Here is a 15,839-nt window from a genome sequence, read left to right on the forward strand (position 1 = left end):
GACAGGTAGTGGCCACCTGCGCTCTCTGGACCAGCCAGGCCCCTGAACTTGGGCATGGGGCAAGTCCAGGGCAAGGAGCCCTCAGGGGCGACTGGGTCTCCCCGCCCCCCCCCCAGAGACTGCAGGCTGGGCCGCTCTTCGTCTCGACAGGGTTCCACCTCATCATCCCTCCTGTGCAGCCGGCCACGCTGGTTCCTCCAGGGAGCGAACGTATTCCCATTGCCAAGGGCCGCTGTGTCCCGGGCGGCCATGGGAGCGGGAGGGTGCCCCTGGGCGTGACCGCTCTCCCCGCCCGTCCCTCTGGCTACCGTGACGGTCTCCAGGCTCTGATGGTGGTCTCGTGGGACAGCCCTGCCTGGTTCTCAAGGAGCCACGGGGGCGGGGGGCTGAGTCCCCACTTGTTCCAGTAAAGCTGCTCCTGTTTTATATCTGGGCTCGGTCCCTTGACTCGGGCTGCGAATCCCCCAGGGAAAGAATGTCACATAGAAGCCAGATCTGGCCTGAGTAAGGAGGGATGTTGGAAAGGTCACTGCAGAGGGTCCCTGACCACAGGACGGGCAGTCGTCTCGGGGGAGCTGGGGGAGGGTTAGGGTCTCTTCCGCAGGGAGGGAAGGGGGCTGGAAAGGGCCGGGGCGGGGGTGGGGTGAGGGCGGCCGGGAGGGGCGTGGGGAGAGAAGATCCCCCAGGCGGCCTGTTCCAGGAGGGGCTGTCACCTCTGGCTGAGGGGCTGAGTTCGGGGGTCTGGGAGGGGAGGGAAGGTCACCAGACTCCGGTGACCTTCCTGGGTCGGGGGGGAAGAGTGGGTCCTTCGTGGGTCCGAGTCTGGCCTCGTCACAGGGAACCAGGCAGTGTCCTCTGGTCTTCGGGGCGGGGGCTCTTGGCCTGGGCCCTTCTCCAGGATGGCGGCTTGGTGAAGTTCAGCCCTGTCTACATGAAGTCAGGGGTGTTTTCTCCTGTTGTACCTGGCATGCCGACCCCCACCCCGGCCACCTCCCGCTGCCTCCTGCTGCCCGACACCCTTCACGGGCTGTGGGCAGGAGAGCCTGGCCTTGCTCTCCTCTGCTCACCACGAGCCCCTGGGTTATGGGAGCTGCCTGTCTTGTCGGGGAGACAGAACCTCACCCAACAGGCCCGGGGCATGCAGGTTCCCAGGGCGATGGGTGTGCAGTGTTGAAGTCAGACTTGCGCGCCCACCGCAGGGAAGCAGGAAACAGGCGTTGAGGCTGCCTGATCTCTTAGAAACGTTGACAAAGCAATAGGAAGCTGCTTAAAGAAACTGGCTCAAGCCCACAGTGGAGTCCAAGGCAGCCGTGAAGACCGACAGGGTGGTGAGAAGGTTCTGTGGTGCGGCTGCGCAACGCTGGCGGAGGTACTAGAACCCGTTGGATGGTATGCTTTACCCGGGTGAATCGTTCAGTATGTGATTTATGTCTCCATAAAGCTGTTACCCCAAAAAAAGGAAGACAAAGACAGAAGCCTCGCCTTATAAACAGCGTGTACCACTAAGCAGGTATGGAATGGTGGACGTGGTACGCTACCATTTTTACAAAAAAGGGAAAAAAAGAATATACAAGTGTATTTTCCTGAGTATGGAAGGTCTCTGGAAGGGTTCTGCAGAAGTCGGTAACTCCGGCTGTCTCCAGGGTGGGAGCTGGAGTACCCAGTGAAGGGGCAGGAAACATATTTTCATCTTGCACCCTTTATACCTTTTGAATTTTGAATCCCATGGGTGATTTACACAGTCACAGAAACAGTACTTTTAAATTAGCTTTTTAAAAAATCAGCGGGCTCTCTGGGGCGCTGGCACTGTTCTGTACTTAGATCTAGTCGGGTGGAAATTTATCCTGCTGCGCATGAAAGAGTCACATGCTTTTCTACACGCGTTTTTAAATGTGCACTGGACGCTTGGCTGCCTGGCCGTCACCTGGATCTTGCTGTGCACTTTTGATGTGCCCGGCAGACCCCAGGACCCCACCCATCTGACAGCCATAATGCAACACCTACTGCATTTGAGACAAAGACCCACCTCCATAGGACCTTGCACGTCTGCCCCTGGCTGCCCTTCCAAACTTTGCTGACCCACCCACGCCCTCCCTCTGCACCCCACCATGATGGCCGCCTCTCAGCGGCTGGGACACTCCCAGGGCCTTTGCACGTGCTGCTTCCTCGTGGAGCAGCTCACCTGCTGACTTCTCTGGACTCCTCACCCTCTGAGGGCAGAGCCCCTCCCTCTCTGGGCACTGGGATCCTGGGACCTCTCTCCGGTCCCAGGAGGTTTATTGGAATGTTCTGAGTTGCCTTTTGGCTTTTCCCTCGCTCACCTCTGAGAACATGTGGGCTGCTGGGGACTCCCAGAGACACTCAGATGGAAGCCAGAGAAGGGGGACGAGCTGCCCTGAGTCCTCCCGGACGTGAGCGTGCCGTGGGCCGTGAAGAGTCCCGGCCCGAAGCTCTCCAGCTATGAGAGTTTGAGCAACCTCCACCCCTGCCGAAGCCTCGGTTTTCCCACCTGTGAGGTGGGTGTAGGAGGTGGGGAGAGTTAAGGGAAGCGGCCTCACCCTCCCCGCCCCCAAGGCACACCCATGTCTGCGCAGGACCCTCCTTCCCTTCCTGGGACCCTGAGCCCACCACAGCTCCAGGGACAGTTGGGCCCAGGGGCAAGCGCACGCCCGTCCAGCACGTGCTCCAGGAGCAGCCAGTGGCTCAGAGAGGCCCGAGGCCCGAGGGAGACGTGCTGGGCCTTCTGGGGAAAGTGCCAGGAAGAGGCGGTTTTCTTCCTCGGGTCATGGCTGAGCGCAGCGTGAGTTCTGGAGCCGCTACTTCTCTGGCCGGGGCCTGAGAAAGAGGCCGAGGAGTTGGGAAGAGGCTGCCAGAGGCACCCCTCCCCCAGATGGCCCTCCTGGCAGCTTGCCCAGCTGGAGGCCCCCGACGGCAGGTGCCTGCCTGCCTGGGTCGGGCAGCTGGGACGGACGCTGAGGGGATTGGGCCCACCCTGCCAGGGTGGCCGCTGACCACCCTCAGCTGGGCCTCCCCGAGTTGCCCTTGGCCGGAGGGGGCCTCCTCACCCAGAGCTAACCCTGCCTCTGCGGGCGGCCAGCATCCAGTGACAGCTGGACCCGTCCCCGGGTGTCCCCAGTTTGGGACTGCAAGCGAAAGCTCAGCCTCTCTGTACACGGGTGCCAACTCAAATCTCAGGGACAGAGCTTTGGGTGAAGTAGGAAGGGACGGCTTTATTGCTTTGCCAGGCAAAGGGGGACGCAGCGGGCTTCTGCCTCGAAAAACTATGCGTCCCAACCCGGGAGGATCTGATGAGGGTTTATAAGAAGGGTTCAGAGTGGGGTGCTGACAAGAAGAGGGGGTGCGCAGGGTCTCAGGTGGTCCATCTCCTAATCCTGATGAGCTTCTCTGGTCCCTTTAATCTCGCCTCAGGTGGTTTCCTGGCTACTCCTCCCTTGATTGCCAACTGTTCACATCTGCCCTTCGGAACTCAGGGAAGGTCATGGAGGCTGGAGTCTTGCCTACAAGAAACGGGGCCAAAAGGGCCTGCATGCCCGGGATTCCCTCAGGGCCCCACTCGGTTTCAGGACAAGCCGGGGGCCTCCCCGCCCCTGAGCTCCCGTGGGGCGGGCTGGGGCCTCGGCCGTGACCCCGTGCAGCTCAGTGGGACATGGAACACCGCGGTAAGCCTGCCTCGGAGGTGCTGCTGGGAGCCCACCCAAGGGGGGCCGAGCCGGGCGGGGGCGGGGTCTCTTCCACCGGTTCGTTCCTCCCTGTGCCGTCGAGCACTGGAGGAAACCTAGGGGACACGGAGGCTGGTACCCCGGCTCACGGTCCGTCTCCGCCCCATAGTCACGGTGTCCTGGCATCTCTGCCCATTTCCGGAGCTCCGCAACAATGGAAGCCACGGCAATGAGAAGCCCGCAACGAAGAGTAGCCTCCGCTCGCCTGTCCGTGCCTGCTTCTTTCTTTGGCTCCTTCCAAAGGGAAATCTGCACCTCTCGTCAAAAATGAGGCGCTGGGGACCACACTGGAGACCTGGCCCGTGACAGCGTGTTTCTGCCAATGTCCTGACAGAGAGCACCGGGAGGCCCGCAGGCCAGGGCGCAGCGGGGAATCATTAATTCTGCCAAAAGGAACTAAACGTCTTGATCTCAATGATCTGGACCAGTTTAGTCCAGCTCTGTACACATTTTTCAGGACTCTGCAGGCGGCACAAATTCCATTCAAATAAATCTCCCTGGGGGCGGGTGTAAGTGAGTTCAACCCTTTTGGAAACGGTAAGGCAGCTTTTGCTAGAACCCATGACTCACTAATTCGCTTCTGGGTGTGCACCCAGCACACACTTCCAAGGTGTGTGCAAGGCCCAGGGCAAGTCTGAGAATGTTCCAGTCACCACAGCCCAGGCTGGGAACTGCCTGGGACTCCGTGAACCATCAAGAGAGAGATTGTGGTGAGGTCACATGTTGGGTAATAAACTGTGATGAGGATGATGGGCCAGCCATGCCCGACCTCGGCCACGTGGAGAACCCCATGTGACCCCATCCCAGAAAGTCCGAACTGGGGACACTTCGTGGAGATGCATGGCAAGCAGCTCTTTGTACCAGTGTCCCTGGGGTGCTGTCACAACTTAACACAACCCAGGGGCTTAAACAACAGGAATTTATCCCCTCACAGTGCAGAGCCCTGAAGTTTACAATCAAGGTGTGGGCAGGGCTGTGATCCCTCCTGGGACGATGGAAGAGGGTCCTTCCTGCCTCTTCATCGAGGCTTCTGTCCTCACATGGCCTCTCCGTGTGTCTCTGAGTCTGTGTGCGTTTTCCCTTCTCTTACAAGGACACTCTCAGGGATTTAGGGCCCATCCTAATCCAGGATGAGCTCATCTTGAGATCCTTGCCTTAATTACATCTGCAATGTCCCTATTTCCAAGTAGGGTCCCATCCTGAGGCTCTGGGTGGACATGAATTGGGGGTGTGTGTGTCACCATCTAACCCACTAGAGATTCCGTGGGACTCTGCCCACGTAGGACTCTCCCTGTCTCCTGACGTGAAGATCTGCAATCTTGGTCCGTGTAGAAGTCCCTGGTGTCTGGTAACGTGTCCACTGGTGGGACAGCGGGGCCCACCCACAGACTCGACCCAGATGGTAGGGTGCGTGGGTGATGGGGCAGGGGTGAAGCTGGGATCTCGGGAAACTTGACAACCACCCCATCTACACCAGAGTCTTTACACTGTGGAGGAAATGACCCTCCCTGCAAAGCACAGTTAACGGCGAGCCAGGGGTGAAGCAGACAGACCAGTGGGGCCTCCCACCTCTGCTCCCCGCCCTCACCCTGCAGGGTAACTGCCCCGGACAGTGAGGGCGAGGAGGCTGGGAGCCTGGAGCTGGGCCACCACGGCCTCCTGGCTCAGACGGCAGCCTCTCAGCCTCCACGTGTCCCCAACACAAGGGCCAACTCCCAGGGCCGCTGTGAGGATCGGCTGAGTCAGGTCAACGTGGCTGACAGGTGTTGATGCCTGGCGACACCTGCTGGGTTTTGCGGTGCTGACCCTGCACCTCATGATATTCCAGCAGCTTCCATTTCTGGATTGGCATTGCTTACGTTAATAAGCATGAATTCAGGACCACAGACACAGACAGAAACAGCCAGAGGCTGTCGGACCTCACAGCTGAGAGCACCTTTCCATGCTCTGCTCTTAGGACCAGGGCATCCATCGTAACGTGCTGCTTCCTGCCACACTCAGTAGACCCCCTGGTAAACAAGGCCAACCTGCTGCCCAGCCTGGGAGCTCCCAGCAGGGGCTGGAAGAGGGGACTCAGCTGGGGGCTTCACTCGGCCCCAGACCTCCCTCACCTGTTACCACTAGGGTCGGTCACATGCCACATGCTCAGCCAGGCCTTTCCATACTGACTTTTTTTTTTTTTTGGCTGCACCTCGTGGCATGTGGGATCTTAGTTCCCCGACCAGGGATTGAACCGGCGCCCCCTACATCCAGACTGAGTTCTTTTTTTTTTAAATATATGTATTTATTTATTTGGCTGCATTGGGTCTTCGTTGCTGTGCGCAGGCTTTCTCTAGTTGTGGCGAGCGGGGGCTACTCTTTGTTGCGGTGTGCGGGCTTCTCATTGTGGTGGCTCCTCTTGTTGTGGAACACGGGTTCTAGGCGCGTGGGCTCAGTCGTTGTGGCTCGCGGGCCCTAGAATGCAGGCTCAATAGTTGTGGCGCACGGGCATACTTGCTTCGCGGCATGTGGGATCTTCCCAGGCCAGGGCTCGAACCCGTGTCCCCTGCATTGGCAGGCGGACTCTTAACCACTGCGCCACCAGGGAAGCCCCACCCTCACCTTTTTACCCCAGAGCCCAGCGCTCTTGTCCAGGTATGTTCCTAGTTTTGTCTCTGGAATAAGCACCTGAATGCAGAGTTCCACAAAAGGAGGACTCTCTCTGCTGTTTCCTAATTTACAACCCAGTGCTGGAACTGTGCCCTCGGATGCTGAACCGAGTGGCCCAGCTCTCTCCAGCCAGAGCTCCGTGGTGACAGGAAGTCAAACCCCGGTCTGAGGCTGGGGATTGGCCCCTGAGGAGGAGGAGCCCATCAGGTCACGCCCACCACTCCGTCCTGGTCTGTCCTGGTTTGTCGGGCCCAGGTGCCCCTCATCTGGGGAGAATCCCCACCTCCTTCAGGCAGCTTCCTCTCGAAGGGCTCAGGCGGTCAGGGAACTCTGAGCCTTTGCCCTGGCCAGGCCAGGCGGAGCTGCGGGCTCCGGCTCGGAGAGTAAGACCCTCCGGGAACCCTCCAGGCAGCCGAACCGCAGCGGGCATCGCCGGCGTCCCCGCTGCTTCGAGGACCTGGCGCTAGAGGAGAGAGTCGGCCCCTCCAGCTCCAGCAGGAGGTTAGTGAGAGCGGGTGTGGCCACCGCCTTCCCTCCACGGCCACCGGGCTCCCAGCCTGTGGCTCTGCTTGCCCGTTCAGCTCCCCCTCGGCTGCCGCTGCACCTGGGTTGGAGGGCGTCACGCAGGGACGGGCACCCTTGCTCTCCTGTGGGGTGCTGCTCTCCGGAGGGGCCTGCCCTCGGCGCCCCCAAGCTCTGAGCGGTCGTCACGGCTGCGTGGACGCGGCTGCCTCCGTGGCACCAAAAGGGTGAGGCTGTGTCTCCCAGAGGCAGCAGCGCCGTGAGTCACCACGCGGTGGAGGCACGTGGGCACCGGGCCGTGGCCCCGGGGAGAGGAGCGCAGCAGCGCTGCTCCCGTGGGGACGTGAGAGGCTGGAGCAGCTCTCAGCATCAGCCTGGAGGCCTGTGGGGGACACAGGCCCTGAGACCACGCACCCACCAGGCCAGCAGCGGGGGTGGGCGGTGCCGCCTCGGTGTCCTGGGGCTCAGATGACCAGGAGCCGGGGGCTCAGACAACAGAAGTCTATTCCCTCCAGGCCTGGAGGCCAGGAGTCTGAAATCAAGGGGTCGCAGGGCTGGGCGCCCTCCAGAGGCTCCGAGGAAGCATCCCTCCTGCCTCTTCCAGCCCCTGGGGGCTCCAGGCATCCCTGGCTTGTGGCCTCATCCCTCCAATCTCTGCTCCGTCTTCACGCGGCCTCCCCTCTGTGTGCACCTCAAATATAAGGACGCTACTCCTTGGATATAGGGCCACCCTAATCTCAGTTCACACCCCATCTAAACTTAGCGAATTATATCTGCAAAGACCCTATTTCCAAATCCGGTCACATCCGTGTTTCCAGGTGGAGGTGAATTTTGGGGGGGGGGTCGCTGTTCCACCCACAGTGGGGTGGGTGTGTGTTAGCAGCTCCTGGCATGTCTGGCGTAGGTGGTCCCGACCGCTCCCTGGGGAGCCCCGGGTCAGTCCGAGCCCTGCAGGGCCCTGGTGGAATCCAGCCCCCCACCGGCACCCCAGCCTTTTCGCTTCCGTGTGGGTGGGTTTTTCCAACGGGGACAGTTCTCCCGTCTGGCAGGAGGACTATGTGGGCGCCTGCATTCGGAGGAGCCTGCAGACGGCTGTCACCTCACTGGTGTCAGGCGCGTTTGCGGGTGTCCGTGAGTCTCCGGAGAGAGGGGGTGACCTCAGGACATCTCTGTCAGGCTGGACACTGGCCGCCCTTTGTATCTCCACTGTGGAGCCATATCTCTGGGCGAGGAGCTGGTCAGGGGAGGGCAGGGGGGAAGCGACAAAGATGCCCGGGGGCCCGGGGGATGGGCCTGCTGCAAGTGGGAGGGAGGAGAGGGTCTCCAGCAAGCGCAGGGCCGAGGGCTCAGGGCCCTTCCTTCCTAGTTGAGTCTACTCCCTGTCCCCCTGGGGCCAGCACACTTGGCCGAGCACAGACAGCCCTCACCCTGGGGGGGAGGGGGGCGTGCCCGCTGTGTAGAGGTCCAGCATCGGCCTCAGGCCAGAAACCATCTCGGTCCTCTCTCCCAGAGTGTCTTCCTTTTTAAAAAAGTTATTTTTAAAAGGCTTGTAAACTGAGGTATAGGGAGTTCCCTGGTGGCCTAGTGGTTAGGATTCCAGGCTTTCACTGCCGTGGCCCAAGTTCCTGCAAGCTGCACGGCGCAGCCAAAAAAAAAAAATTGAGGTGTAATTCACATAACATAAAGTCAATCATTTTAAAGTCTACAGTTCATTGGCATTTAGTACATTCACAATGTTGTACAACCGGTACCTCTATCCAGTCCCAGAATATTTTTGGCACCCCAAAAGGAACCACCGTAGCCATTGGTAGTCATGCCCCGTCCCCCTCTCCTCCAATCCCTGCAACCACTGATGTGCTCTCTGTCTCTATGAATTTGCTGCTTCTGGACTTTTCATACACATGGAATCATAGAATATGTGGTCTTTTGTGATGGGCTTCCTTCACTCAGCATGATGCTGTCAAGGTTCACCCATGTTGTAGCTGTGTCAGCGTTCATTCCCTTTTATGGCCGAGTGATATTCCATTGTTTGGCTGGAGTACTATTGTTTGTCTTCCATCCATCAGCGGATGGATGTCTGGGTTGTTTCCACTTTGCCACGGTGAACAATGCTCATTCGGAAGCCCGTTTTCATTTCTTTGGGGCACACACCTGTGGGTGCAGGTTCTGGTCACCTGACTTTGCTCTGACCAGTGGTTTGGGGCCGGCTCTCATCCCTACCTCCCCAAGGTTCCCAGCTGCCCAGCCTGGAGGGGAAGGGGGGCTTGTTCCCACGCTTTGCTAGCCAGCTGCGCCAGGGAGTGAGGTGCAAGGCAGCCCTCCCAAAACGTGACGGGTGCCTCTGCCCTCACCCGCCCCTTTGCAGCCCCTCCGGTGGCACTGAGAATGTCCCAGTTAGAACGCCTCTCAACTCTTGTGAGTTTCCTTTTTGGCCCACCTGCAGTTCCCATCCTTTGGCAAAACAGCCAAACCTGCTAGAATCGGTGGTGGGGGAAGAAATTTCTAGGTTCTTTTGGCTGGTCTAAGAATTAAATTGACATGACCTGCAAATCTAAGGTGGTGTTTTGTTTACGTTGGTTTTTTACAGTTACCTTCTGTTTACGGCTGGTTTTCCCTTTAAGTAAATAAAATGAGTCAATTTAAAGAAACATAGTGAGAGGACAAGCGGCTGGGGAGAAAGTGAGATGGTTGGTTGAGTCGTGGGATGACCGGGGTCTGGGAAACCCCAGGAAATCAGTCCTATTGGACCAGGAGGTGGGAGACCGGCCCACTTGTGTTCAAATGTTGCGTTACGGTTCTCCCTCTCTCTCTCTCCCTCTCTCCCCCCACCAGCTCCCTCTCTCCCTCTCTCTCTTCCTCTCTCTCCCGCTCTCTCTCCTAGGGGAACAAAATTTGCCATCCCAAATGTCTCTGGCCTGCGAATTATTTCCAGCTGAGAACAACTAAGGCCCAAAAGACTCAGGAAGAGGCATTGATCTTCCGTCTTAGCTTGCTGAATTAGAATTTAGACAGAGGTCCTGTTTCAGGAATAGCATGGTCACCAGAGATTTCCACAAGGAATGAGGCCAGGTGTGGTGGGGAAACTCAGACTACAGTCCACTCTGTGTCCCGTTGTCTCTGCAGGCTCAGCAAACATTTGTTTACCAGACACATGCTTTTCCATCTCCATGTGAATTCCCTCCCTCCCCTTTGAGGTCCCAAACCACGACCCCAACATCCTCATTTGTCTTTACCTGAAGGTGGTGTTTAAGGTGAGGGCTTCAGCCATTTTGGCAGGTTACTCAGTTTTTCTGGGTGATGTTATGAAATTCTGTCTGATTTTTTCCTCTTAATCTGTCTCATGTCAATTTAATTCTTAGACCAGCCAGAAGAACATAGAAGGTGTTACCGAACTGAAATTGGGTCCCCTCACCCGCTGTACAGCAAAGCCAATCTACTGACACCGGGTTGTGGTGAAGCAAAGTGTAGTGTTTATTTATTGATTGATTTTTCATAATTTTTATTGAAATATAGTTGATTTACCATATTGTGTTAGTTTCAAGTGGAAAGTACAGTGTTTATTTGCAGAGTATCAAGCAAGGAGTACGGGCAGCTCGTGCTCAAAAGACCCAAACCCCTGATGGCTTTCAGGGAAGGGTTTTTAAAGGCAACATTTGGGGTGAGGGTTGCATCTTGTGGACTTGCCTCTGATGGGTTAGTGGTGAGGTGACAGGGTGGTGTCCCAGGAATCCCAGTCATCGGCCTTCTGGTTCCGACGGGGCTGGGGGTCTCAGCATATAGTCACCATCTTCCACCTGGGCGGGGGGTTCTTAGTTTCTGCAGGACTTGAAGATATGCATCATATTATTATGTACATCCCTTGAGGAGGAGCTAGGGTTCTGTTTATTGTTTAGGCTCTCATTACTTTTCTTGCTTAACTGCTTTTCCTTTGTTCCTGTGTCCCCCCCCACTTCCCTAATTAGTAACTGTTTGAGTCCACTCTCTGGAACTCAGGGAAAGCCCAGGAGACTAAAGTCTTTTTTACAAATAAGAAATGGGGGACACAGAGGGGCTTTTGTACCCAGAGGGCCCCACAGGACCCTGCTCGTTTTCACAGGGTAGAGGAACATTTCTTCTTCCTCGACACTCCCTCCTCTCTTCCTTCTGTTCCTTCTTTTTATTTATTTATTTTTTGGCCGCCCTGCGAGGCTTGCTGAACCCTCACCCTCGGTAGTGAAAGCGCAGAGTCCTAACCACTGGACCGCCAGGGAATTCCCTGTTCCTTCTTCTTTTTGTAAAATTACACATCACAAAGTACACTGTCTTCAGTGCATCACAGGATGAGTTGGGACAAACACATACACTGAGTAACCCAACTCCACATAAAGATACCGAACATCACTAAAAAGTCTTTTGAAAAACAGATTCTGGCTCAGCAGATCTTGGGTGCAGCACAGAGGTCCTTAGTATAAAGGGTCCCTGGAGGGTGCTGTGGGGATCCAATTGGGAGGTGCTGGCCTGGGGTCAGGATCCACAAGCCCAACCGTGGACTAGCCCCCGGGTCTCACCGTCTCCCACCCTCTCCTCACGTGCACACCGTGCTCTCAGCTCCGAGCCCTGGAGTGCGAATCCTCCAGCTGGTGGTGATACAATCCATCACAGCCTGTTGGCCTGGACCACGTGGGGACTGCTGTCATTTGAGCAGGTGCAGTCATGGTCACTTAGGGCGCTGGGACCTGCCTCACCAGCACAGGGGCAGCTGATGGGGACCCACCGACTCCTTTCCCCCCCCCCCCCAATTTTCAAATAATATGCATTAATATTCAAAAATCGGGAAACTTCACTTTAAAAAATAACCAAATTTCTAATTTTTTTGTCTCAAAAAACCCTCAAAAAACCCAAGGATCTAGCAATGTCAGGCTGTCCGTCCCCAGGGACTGAAGTGGCTGGAGCACCCAGCAGCTGCCCTGGTATCCAACCATCACCTGTACCTGCCCACTCAACTCATTTCTCTTCCAGGTCTGGCCCCCGGAGACATGCGGGATTTCAACTCCTGGACCATATAAAAACCATCCCTGAGAAAGCAGTAACCCACATAAGGCCACCACATCACAGGACCCCTGGAATAGGGTGACATGTGCCCTGGTCCAAACACCTCTCCTCCCTGGGGCCTGCCTGCAGCTGGCGGTACAAAGGGGCCATAGGTGTAAAGGCCCCAGAGAGAAACGGGGGAAGTTGGAATGTATTGATTGCTTTCACCCAGGATCATTTGCCAGGTGAGACTGGGATGGAGACTAAACTGTGTGAGCATCACTACCTCCCTTTTCTGTGCCAGTGACAGACATAAGCAGTGGATTACAGCTCTCTTTCTCTTGGAGCCAGGGTTTCCCAGTCTTGGCTATCGACATTTGGGGCTGGATCACTTTGTGGCTGGCGGGGAGGAGGGTGACCTATGCATTGTAGGACGTTGAGGAGCATCCCTGACCTGGACCCGCTAGAGGCCAGGAGCACCAGCGTGCCCCCCGCACCCCCTGCCGTGACAACCAAAAATATCTCCAGGCACTGCCAAGCACCCCGCAGATGCCATTCAGGGATTGAGACAGGACCAGTTGTTTAGAGCTGGCCCAGGTGAAGGCTCTTTGCCATCCTGGGGGGTGCGCGTGTCCTGGTTTGCATATCCGTGCTCTAGCACCGTGACTCCCTCCAGAACCTTGCTGCATCAGACCAACATGCAGATCCCACACTTGGCTCTGTAGCCCTGCCCTTCAGTGTGGAGCAGTGACTCAGAGACAGGTAAGGGCGGGCGCCTGTCAGAGCAGCTCCAAGGAGCGCTGGCCCCGTTACAGCCGCTCTGCAGTTCCATGGGGGCCGGCCTGGGCAGAGACGACGGAGGTGTTCTGTGGAGAAAGAAGCCCCCAGGGACACGTTCATCTCCTCGCATCAGTGAACCCGGGAGCCAGGTTAAGCCTCCGGCGGCCTCCCCGTCCCCTCCCCCTCGCGCAGAGGCTGGCTGCCGGCTGATGCAAGAGGCTCCGGGATTGCGCGGCTTCCTTCCCCAGAGCGGCAGTTCACGTGGGAAGCGCGAGTGAACGGGCTGCTGCCGCGGTCGCGCGCACACGGAAAGCACAGGTGGGGGTGGCGCTGCCGGCGCTCTGCTCGGCGGGGAGCTGGAGGGGCCCGGCTGGAATCCTGCAAGAGGGGGACCACGGAGGGACCCTGCGTCCTCCTGGAGCCCTTGCAAACGCTGTGGGCATAGAAGGGAGAAGGGGAAGTCAGAGCGACCGTGTGTGTGTCTCCCCAGGCACACCGTCAGAGATGGGGTGGCGGGGAGGGGCGATGTCCTCAAGAGGGACAGAAACGCCGGCTTCAGCAGCACTGGGGACTCTGGGCGAGGCTCAGATCCTGGACGCAGTGGGGCTTTCTAGACGTGGGAGCATCGTGGCTGCAGAGAGAGGGGCCGGTGGCCTTGACGCTGCCTCTGCACGGCAGGCACGCGCCTTTGCTTAGCTGTGTGTTGGGCAGGGAGCTCTGACACCCGTTAACTGTCCTCCGTGTCACCGTTGCCCGAATGAGGAGAACCAGGCAATGGCAGGAGTTCGGGGTCTGTGCCCTTTGTCACAGGGGTTCACGGCCACCACACGAACTTTTGGGCCTGGATGCATCTGGGGGACGGGGGCGCGTCCTGTGCACCGTACGCTGTCGAGCAGCACCCCGGTCTCCACCCCTAGATGCCACGGCACTGCCCATCCCCCCCAGTACTGACAATCAAAAATGCCCAGTGTCCTGGGCGTGCCAGCCTGGAGGTCCCGAGCACAGCCCAGGGAGCTGTCCTTTCCTCCTCTGCCCAGCGGCATGTCCCATCCTGTCCCTCAGCCCGCCACGTCCACATCGCCCTGTCCCGTGAGCTTCTTGGCCCTGGCCTCTCTGGAGCCGGGCCGCCCTCTGCCTGGGCTCTGCTGCCCTCCTCGGGGCTGGGCTGCTGGGGGGAGGCTCCTGCCAGACGTCCACGGGAGGGGAAGCTGGCCCCCACCGCCTGATGTGAATACAGGCTCTTGGGCCCGCTGGGCTCATGTCGGTCCTCTCGGAGGTCTCCTGAGAGGCCCCCAGCACCTGCTCGGGTGTCTGGAACATGGACGTCTCCCTCTCAAAAGTCAGATTTCCCTAGAAAGCGGAGAAGAGACGCTACGGCCTCTGTCCCGCGGCAGGCGTGGTGCTGGGGGCTCCGGGCGCCCCTTCCCTTCCTTCCACCTGAGTGAACCACGGGTGTTAAAGAAAACATGACTCATCACACGTGCTAAAGATGGTGAGGCCGACTCAGGGCCGTCGCGTCGCGGCGGGTGTAGGGCCCCTGCAGTGGGGTTTGCAGGAGGGGAGAGCGCTCAACTCTGAATACAGCGTCAGCAAGCGGGGCATTACAGCCACGGAGCAGGTGGGGGTCACTGGATGGAAAGATTAATAGTAGGAAGCATCAGGGATGGATGAGGGAGACTCTGGCTACCCAGACCCAACAGGATTCTTGCTGAAGGCAGCCCAGGGGGTCCGACATCACCAGGGAGGGTGGGGATGAGGAGCTCGGGTGGTCAGAAATCAAAGGTGGGCGATTCTGGCTAAACCGACTTAGCAGGCTTCTTGCTGAGGACATGCCCAAGGATGAGGCCTCGTTGAAAAAGTGCTCAGAGGCGCCTGACTAGGGCTTGGTCCAGGGAGAGCCCCTGTCGCAGTGCGGTGGGCGTTTGTTACCTCTGTTATCATCACTACGCGGGAAGAAGTGGGACTCGGGGAGGCCGGGTCACTGGCTGCAGGCCCCCAGCGCCGGAGCTGGGCAGGCGTATGAGGCCGGCAAGGCCACGCTGGGCCCAGACGTGTCCCCGTGAATTGCTGGCGTCCGGTGAGGGAGGGCCGGGGGGCCGGGTTTCCTCTCTCTGCCCCGCACGCCCCCGCCATCAGGCCCCGAGATATGGAACACAGTGGACGACACTTTTCCGGGTGGACGCCCCTTACTCGACCCCTTTGAGGGTTTCTCGGGGAGGCAGGTGAGGCTGAGGCCTCTCTCACCCTGGAGCGCTCCAAGCTGCTGCTCTCCCTTCAGTTCCACACCCGCAGGGCCCCGGCGGGACAGGCAGCCTCCAAGGAGGGCAGCCTAGGGACCGCCCTTGGAGATGAGGGCCCTGGGGGCGGGCAAGGGCAGGAGCAAGGACACCCCGAGGTGCCTGCAGTGGGTGGGGGAGCGGGGAGACGCAGCACCCAGCCTTTCAGGTCCAGGCAGAGCAGGCTGCATCACGACGCCAGGTGGCTTCGGGAAGCTGGGGTCGCCTGGGAAGAGGGCAGGGAGAGGCACACCCGCTTGCAGCAGATGCAGCCGAAGATTAGCGGGGCGGGGCGGGGCGGCTACTGGGTTCCGGGTCGGGGCTCTTGTGCATCATCCCCAGCAGCAAACTTCAAAAGGGCTCCCCTGGGGCTGGACGAGGCCGGGACAAGCAGTGACTACAGACCTGTGCCCGGGAGGTCGGGTCAAGTCCTGGCCCGTGGGCCGCAGGGCCTGGCGCCCAGCCTCCCTGGCGCCCTCCTCCACGCTCTCCTGGCACCCGGGCCTGCCTCTGCCGGCACGTTCCTCCGGCTTCCTGTTCGGCTGAGCTCCCTGGCAGCCGGGATGGGCCAGGATGAGAAAGGGGCCCCGTGATGACTGAGGCACAGACGCAGTGGAGGTGTGATGGGGACAGTGGTGGAGCGCTCATCCGAAATGGACACTTCCCACCTCCTTCTTCTTTTTTTTTTTTTTTTAAGATTATTATTTTTTTCATGTGGACCTTTTTTTTTTTTTTTTCATTTTATAGCTACTTTATTTATTTATTTATTTATTTTTGGCTGTGTTGGGTCTTCGGTTCGTGCGAGGGCTTTCTCTAGTTGCGGCAAGTGGGGGCCACTCTTCATCGCGGTGCGCGGGCCTTT

General features: G+C 58.5%; 1 long non-coding RNA gene across 1 annotated transcript; it reads left to right on the plus strand.

Moving 5' to 3' along the window:
• The first annotated feature begins 751 nt into the window (after positions 1-751).
• LOC103010438 (uncharacterized) lies at positions 752-8,136 on the plus strand. The gene is made up of 3 exons (XR_450197.2): positions 752-2,516; positions 3,430-3,680; positions 3,850-8,136. It is a non-coding gene; the product is annotated as an uncharacterized LOC103010438 (long non-coding RNA).
• Positions 8,137-15,839: the final 7,703 nt, after the last annotated feature.

This window comes from Balaenoptera acutorostrata, chromosome 19 (assembly GCF_949987535.1).
Source record: "Balaenoptera acutorostrata chromosome 19, mBalAcu1.1, whole genome shotgun sequence".
Classification (NCBI taxonomy): Eukaryota; Metazoa; Chordata; class Mammalia; order Artiodactyla; family Balaenopteridae; genus Balaenoptera; species Balaenoptera acutorostrata.